The 8,398-nt window shown below is 35.6% G+C and overlaps 1 long non-coding RNA gene across 3 annotated transcripts; it reads left to right on the top strand.

The window, feature by feature from the left end:
- Positions 1 to 937: 937 nt before the first annotated feature.
- On the top strand, positions 938 to 4,563 carry LOC113299699. 3 transcript variants are annotated; one of them, XR_003335155.1, is made up of 7 exons: positions 938 to 1,395; positions 1,673 to 1,748; positions 2,276 to 2,340; positions 2,851 to 2,919; positions 3,020 to 3,130; positions 3,233 to 3,339; positions 3,612 to 4,563. It is a non-coding gene; the product is annotated as an uncharacterized LOC113299699 (long non-coding RNA). The 3 variants fall into 3 exon arrangements; XR_003335156.1 differs by having other exon boundaries at positions 3,830 to 4,563; XR_003335154.1 differs by having other exon boundaries at positions 940 to 1,395; positions 3,233 to 4,563.
- The last annotated feature ends 3,835 nt before the right edge of the window (positions 4,564 to 8,398 follow it).

An 8,398-nucleotide genomic window follows, 5' to 3' on the forward strand; every position in this document is an offset into this window, starting at 1 on the left:
TGGTAAGCTATTAGAACAAAATCTATAACTTTTGGATTCATTCTCATTATTCGTATGTCTCCTTAATACTAGTTTTGTTGTTGTCGATGTTGTCTTACATGCTTTGATTATCTAAAAAACTTTCTAATTTCATACATTTGTTTGCACTCTATCGGTACCAGAAACCTTCTTGAAAAATTTAAATTCAAATAAATAAAGACAATGATTAAAGAGTCATAAAGCTGCATTAATATTATGTGTATTTTTTAAGGGGCTGTTTGGTAACCATTATTTTAATTGATTATTAGCTTATAATCCATTATGCAGATTATAATGAATTCTATATGTGTTTGATAATCATTATAATAATTGCTTATTTTAATCATAATTTAAAAAATCCATTATTTCCATAAACATGAAAAAATTGTTTTGAAAATTTATTATAATCAATTATTTTTTTTCTAAGGAACTCAAATTGAATTTTTTCTTCTTATTTTCTCTAAACTATCAAGAGAGAGACAAAAAAACAACATATGACTAGAAAAATATCCTAGACCATTGTTTTTTCCTCTCCTTTTTGAGATCATCATTCTAATATAATCAATTATTTGAAAAAAGTATTTGGAAAAATTTATTTTTAAAATGATTATATCAAAATCATTTATCAATTTATGGTTATCTATATCATAAATACATAACCATAAATTTTACCAAACAAGGCTTAAATATTTGTATTCATGTAGTTATGTTTTGATCCCACCAAATTTTCATTTACGACAAATTTATCTATTTCTTAAAAGAAACATTTTTAAGGATATTTTAGAAAATGATACCCTGTGCTAAATATATCTAGTTATAGGCTTGTAGAACTTTTTTTTTGAAAATTCCATGCGGGCACGTACTTAGGCGTGCCACACTTAGAACCGCCTCTATGTCGTTCGAAACTTACCCTAACTCTAGCAGTAGCTTTACTTTCGTATCTCTTTCCCACGATCTCCGCCTGCTCTTTATGTAAAGAAAAAAAACCAAGTCAATCCACAACTACTTCCCGAACGGAAGTCAGAAGAATCCCCATTTTCCTCACCTCAAACCCTAATACTAGGCAGTTGATCTTCTCTCTCAATCTCTCATAATTCTTTCATTCCATTCATGTTATGAAACCATTGAATCAAATATCTATTCATGTTAAGATCAATCAAAGTTCTCTTTTCTAAACCCATATCTCATAAACTAAATCCACCCTCAGAAACCAAACCCAATCTTCAGTACTCCAGATTTCGTATTGAACCCTAGAATATAGATTTTCTCGACATAATCTCTAGCAAACTAATCTCTTTAATCTCTGCATGACATCTTGCTGACAAGTCCAAGAAGATGAGTTTATAAGACCCTAGATTCCTTGTTTATGCTGATGATGTGAGTCTAATTTCTTACATAAAGTAATTTTTTTCTAGAATTCGCAATTTTCTTTTGATTTTATGAAGTTTTAATCATGGGTTTCGTTCTAATTTCAGTTTTATGATCTGAGTTTTGAGTTAGGTTACTATATTTTTCTACATCTGGTTGTATTGATTTTCTAGGGTTTATTTTTTCCTTTTTATTTTGTTTTGGTTTGTCTCTCGGTAGAATTCCATCATTTAGATATTCCTTTTGTTATATATATAATGAGTTTGTTTGTGTTTTGTTTCTTCAGATATTGAGAAGATTAGTCCAAAGCAGAGAAGCAGGAAGAATTAGATTTTCGGGGTTCTCAAGCAGAATGGCTTGTGGTAAGCTCAATTTTTACTCAACTTATGTACCTAAAGAGGAGTCTTGTATTTTTTTTCTGGAGTATGAATTGGAAGTTCCAATACAGCCAATCAATGCTTTTTTCTTCGTCTCTTGATCTCAATTGCATATTTTGAAGAAAAAAAATGGTTAAAATGGAAGGAAAACTACTAAACATGAAGGCTTTCTCTTTTAGTGTTTAAAGGTAAAACTGCTAGTATTTTGCTCTTGGTGTTTCATTGGATGTGCACCAATATTTTGAGATTTTTTACTATTGTGCAATTAGATTATCTCTGTGAAAACTGATTTTTTCCAGCAAGTTGTTTTTTAGGGAAAACAATTTTATTGGGTTCTATTAAGCAATGATGATTGTTTGTTTTCCTTTTTCTGTTAAGAGTTTGAAGTCGTTGTCAATTGTTTGGTTAAGAGTTTGAAATCAGGGATTCATTGTATTGTAGAGTTTTTTTATTATTTGAAATCATCGTGAATTACTTGTCCGATTTTGATTGTATTATAACTTTAAATGCAGGTAGCCTGAAGATAAGCATTGCTAGAATACGAGAGATCCATCCCTTTCATCTTTAAGTGAAATTGGTAAGTTTGCTTCTTCCTTGGAATCATATTTTGCGTTGATACCTATTTTAAAGATGAATTGGCTTTCCATGTTGCTTATGTGTTGAGACTCGTTCTAACTTAGGTCATGGAGTCTGGTTTGAAATGTCCTTGGTAATTCACACTGATATCGCGTTGGCTAATATCACAGTCAGTATGTTTTCCTAAAATCAATACTGGTACCACTTAGTGATCCTCTATATAGTATCCTTTGGCCTCTGTGTAGTTGCACATGTTACTTAATGTTTTTGTTTTTGTTCTCTTAATTCCAGCATGAGAATATCTACCCATTGCAGAAGATCTACAGCCAAATTACCTTGCAAAATTTACTCATTACACTAGATTTTGTGGCGCGCTAATTTCCCTTTTCAATGCCCATTTTCATTTACCTTGCAAAAATTTACTCATTGTACTAGATTTTGTGGCCCTAGCCGCTAAATTTCCTTTTCCAATGCTCATTTACATTATTTTGAATTGTGTATGTGAATCCAGAGTACACTTAAAAGTTTGAAGCAGCTGACCTGAAATTTGTGGTGGGGATGAAAGTGGAAAGTACTGGAGGTACATAATTTGGTCAATAACAATAAGTACCAGCACTTTAGTCCATTATTTGATGTTATAATGTCTGGTAAACAATTTATCGTTTTTTTGCGGATTGTAGAGCTTCCAAGTTACCATTTTTAGACGGAAGTGCAATTCCATCCCATGTTCAAATTAAGACCTGGACGGCCTTCTGCTTCAAATCTATCGCTGAAGCATGAATTTTTTTCCAGTATGGATAGCGATTCTTTTTCTCTGGCTAGACTGTAAAAGTTCATATTTTATAGTATATAGTTTAAAATCTCTCTTAACAGTAAAAATTGCGCAACTGTAGGTCTTATATTGCCAGAGAGGGGCAGTTGCAAGCGTACATTGACACGCAGCAACATGGAAACTAGGACAGAAGTTGATTTTTTTCGGTCGTGTCTGATACTTTTCATGGTACGCTAATTAGAGTATGGGTCAATCTTGATGTGCTTACATATGGCACTCTGCTTATGTTATTATAAATACTGATTATGGACATCTTGTTACTTATTCATCATGCAAGTATGAATTTGGTACTTGCAGTTTCAAATCTATACGTTTTGGATGTAGGAAATATCATTAGTGCACTATAGACAACACTAAAGGCACCCATGAAACTGGTGGATCCAGAAAGTAAAATTCTGAGTAATACAGTTTGTTTTACTTTTCTCTTTTGCATGGGCAAGCGGCATCCTAGCGACAGTTTAGAGGAGCTCTTGCAGTGTGAGTGAGGACATGCATCTGCAGTAAACAAGACCTGGAGTAGTCATGCCCTTTCTTCTGTCCGATGCGGATGCGTTTACATGTTTTGACACTTACTAATTATATTGATGTCTTTGTTATTAACTCTAGTAGAATTCATATATCGTTGATTTGATTCTCTGTATGGATTTCTGTTTTGTAGTTTGATTCTTCACAAGACTAAACTTTATGCTGCTGCGCTTGCTCCATTCAAGGCTTACGAAGGTGGTGGTTTTCCCTATGTGATTGATTTGTCATTGTTGGCTCATGTCAAGGTTTATAATTTTAATTCAAATAAAATACTATCAGTACCTTATACTTTATTCAGCATCAATAGTCTGTTCAGTTTGAACTAACACATGAACATCAGTCTCTGGTTAACCCTAGTAGTATTCCTCAACCGAGAACTTCTCCCTGTAACCAGAATCCACCTCATTTATTTTAATGCTTATATAGATTCTAATCGTACTATTAGAATTGGTAAACTCTTCTCCCTGGGGTGCCAAAACAATCCCAAGCACAGCATGAGATGCTCAACATGCTGAAGCCATGGCTCTTCTTGCAGCCATACTATGGCTAGCGAGCTGGAACTACAGTTTACTTCGTACGGGACTGGAGCTATTACCAACTCTATCAATGCTTCTAAGTCTAGTGTTTAGCGGACTACTATCGTTCTGAAGATGTATGCTATGCTAGTAGTGTTCAAATCACCATAGTTAACCATTGTTATAGTGGTTTCTGTCATGTTTTCTGGATTTTTGGTGTAGTTAATGTTGATAGTATTGAATATTCTAAATAAAATAGTCTTCAGGTTTCTGTGCATGGACAGGAATCAATTTATTTTGCAACATTTGATTAGGTCTTATTTGGAATAAAATTTCTGTTAATTCTGGGTAATAAATTTGCCATTATTTTTAAATATATCAAATTTGGAAAGAAAATATTGATTTTTGAATTAAGGGCGTGAGATAATGCCATTTGGATGATGGAAGATGTATCCAGTTTGACGATTGAGATTTCATAATATTTCATCAATTTTAAAACACGTGTTCGGTTAGAGATTTAGCCAAATTTCATAGCTTTTTAAAATATAATAAAAAAATGAACGCCTTGAGACGGTTATATTTGGATGGTGAAAGATGTATCTTTGAAATTCTATCGTATCCATCCGTTTTATCGGTGTAGATTAACACATGTGAACGGTGATAGATGCCTCAGATATGAATGGTCGAAGTTCCATTATATTATACCAAATCTAGAACACATGAACGGTACAAGATTGCATCAAATATGGCTAAACATCACATATAGCCACACAAAAATCATATTACGCGTGTCTATAGAAGGCCAATGGCCACGCCAGTAAACAAATTGTGAGTCATTAGGTAATCAATTACCACGCCAAAAACAAATTACGTGTCCATAGGTTACCAATAGCCACACCATTTTTTTTTTCGTGTCTATAGAATAACCAGTAGCCACGCCAAAAAACAATTGCGCATCCATAGGGTAATCAATGGCCACGTCAAAAAAAAAACTTAGTGTGTCTATAGGTAACCAATAACCACACCATTTTTTGTGTGTCTATAGGATAATAACTAGCCACGCCAAAGAAACGATTGTGTGTCTATAGGATAAGCAATGACCACGCCAAAAAAAACTTGTGTGTCTTGAAAGAGACAATGGCCACGCCAAAAAGCAAATTGTGTGTCTATATGCTACCAATGACCACGCCAAAACAATAAATTGAGTGTCTATAGGGTACCAGTACTTAAGTTTTTGGGACACTCTATAGCAACGCCTACGGGTTTTGGCGTGTCTATTTCATGCAACTATAGACACACAAGGTAGGCGTTTCTATATAGCACCTAAAACCACGCGAGCAGAAGCCACGCCAAGTCCAAACCAAATTGGCGTGTCTAAACCCCTATGGACACGCCAATTTGGCGTGGCAAAAGGGTCAGTTTGTACTAGTGATGGTTTTTGATGTCCAATAAAATCTTTCTTTTCTTGTAAAAGTAAGGCCGCTCTTGTTGTTCTCTCGGGAATGACATCCAATGGGGGAGAGTTCTTTTGAACTTGCTCTTAATTTGCATATCTTTGTGGGGAGTGCGGCTGTGGAATTATTTAGGGTTTATCTTGTATCTTTATAAACTCCTTGATGAATGCATTTAGCTTCGGCTTTATTATTGCATCTAAATAAGTTGATATGTACTTTTCTTTGGTCTTGAAGCGTCTTCGTGGAAATTTCATTAGGATCTCGTTTTCGTACCTTTGTCAATTTTATTGAGAAAAAGGGGGAGAATTAATATGTAGTTCACCCTACAAATACATATGATTTACGTGTATTACGGGTCATTATGTAAGGGGGAGTGGTTTTCATGTTGAGACGAAAGTATTGACTAAGGGGGAGTGATACATATCACCATAGTATTGTTGTCGAAGTTGTGATATAAGAACTTTGATGCTGTGTAATAATACTATGACACTGTATAACAATGATCGAGAGCTTTTTTTTCTCATTGTTATGGCTACGGAAATTCAACAACTATGATGCGCAATTGAACATCTATGGAATCATGGGAGTACTTGGAAAAGACGAAGTTTTCGAGTAATGTTGAAGCATCAAGGAGATCAAGCATGTGGACGAGAAGCTACAAAGTTTTATCTATTTTGTAATCCATATGTATTGATAGTTTTGTCACTAAAATTGACAAAGGGGGAGATTGTTAGGGCATTGCTCGGTCGAACTCGCATGGGTTGCTATCTCAAGCATGTTTGTCAATGTTAGTGATCAAAACTATATGTCTTGATTTCTAGTATACTTATGACTAAGTCTCGGTCTAGGATAGTTAGGAATAGATGAGCTCCAGACTCCATGGCGATTATCTTACGAAGAAGAAGAACTACTCAAGGAACCAGTGGAACTTCATCCGACCAAAAGTTATGTGGAGCTTTGAACTCATCTGTCACTCAAAAGTCTATCTACTCTATCTCCTACTCTTGAGACAAAAGTCGTATAAGTATGATAGTTTTCATACATACACATTTGCTATTTCGAGCCGAGTTTATTCGCCTATCTTTTTCTCGAAATATGTGTTGGTAAGCTTTTGATTTAACCATTTTCATCTTTATCCGTGACAAAATTCATGGTGACGTTTCAATCTTGAAAATAGCTTTGATGACGATAGTCGATTCTTTATGTCTAACGACTATTATAACATTATAGAAGAATGTTTCAATGATTGAAATGTAGAGTTGAGATTACGTAACCAACTATGGATATAAGCATATATAGTGTGTTCGCACATTAGTGTATAAATCCATGTGCCGGAAACCAAGTGCGTGCATATGTGTGCATGCGGTATGGGTGAAGGAGACATGTTAGGTACGCATACCCGTACGCGTACTGGCAGAAGTTTTCATACCGAAAATTTCTGTTGTAGTTTGTGAAGTTTGCAAACTGAAAAAACAGTCCCTAGGTATGCGTACTCGTACGCGTACCCACAGAAGTTTTCAAACCGAAAATTTCTGCTGAATTTTCAAACCGAAAATTTCTGCTGAGTTTTCAAACTCAAGTCCGGTTGCTATGGTACACGTACCCGTACGCGTATCTAAGCTGGTTATATTTCTCAAATCGGTAGTTTCATGAACTTAAACAATAAATCAATAAGGAATGCAATCTTTGCAAACCGTGGCTATATTGTTCATGAATTGATTCAAGTGAATCAAACCGATTTTGTTTCAATTGTGTCTATGTATAAAGATCTAAGCAATTGAAAAACTCTTGAACTAGTTCTTATGAGTCATTCGAACTAGTTATGAGAAAGATGAATCCGGTTAATATGAAAGTGCTCATATGGCTAACCATTGGTTTACTATTTGTGAACCAACTAAGTGTACACATTTAGGTACGGTTACTCAAACCTAAATGAATACATTTCATTTGTGTGTGACAAGCTAAGTTTCGATCTAACGGTTGGAAGATATTAGCTTGGATAAATCAGGTTTTTCATCTAACGGTGAATATTGAATGCTTTGTCACCAAGGTAACTTGGATTGCAAACCCTGATTTAAAAACTATATAAGGGAGACGTCTAGCAACTGGAAAAACTAATCCCCACACCTGGCAGGTCCGGAAAGGTATGTAAATTTGAAGCGATGAAAACGGGCCTACAGTAATACCGCAAGTGCACGGTCGTCAGTTGTAGCTAGTGCAAGTACGGGTCGATCCACAGAGATCGGGTGTGTTTCGGAAAGTGTTTTAGCTAATTGGGTTCCTAAATTTGCTTTGGGCTTAGAAGCCTTTTGGCTGTGTTGGGCTTAATGTACTATTGGGTTTGTTCACAATAAAAGGAACTGAGCTTGGGCTCAGTTTGTTCTTTGAAGTGCAAATGGGCTTAGGCCTTAAACTTAGGCTTTTGATTAAGCCTGAGTTGGATTGGGCCTTAATGAATTTGGGCTTTGGTCTTAAACAAATGGGCTTTGGTTAAGCCCACAGTTGACTGAATTGGGTTTCAGTTTGAAGTGTGACTTGGGCTTGAGTGCACAACAATGAACTGAATTGGGCTCAGCTGGCTTTGGCAGGCAGCAGGAGCTAACAGGACTGCACAACAGAAGGGCAGCTGCAGGAGAAAGGAAGCAGCACCAGGTAGCAGGCCTAGCAGTAGCAGCAACAGCAGCTTGGCACAAGTGATGCAGCAGGAACTTCAGGGCAGATAGTGATGCAGCA

The sequence above is a fragment of the Papaver somniferum genome, chromosome 7, assembly GCF_003573695.1.
Source record: "Papaver somniferum cultivar HN1 chromosome 7, ASM357369v1, whole genome shotgun sequence".
NCBI lineage: Eukaryota > Viridiplantae > Streptophyta > Magnoliopsida > Ranunculales > Papaveraceae > Papaver > Papaver somniferum.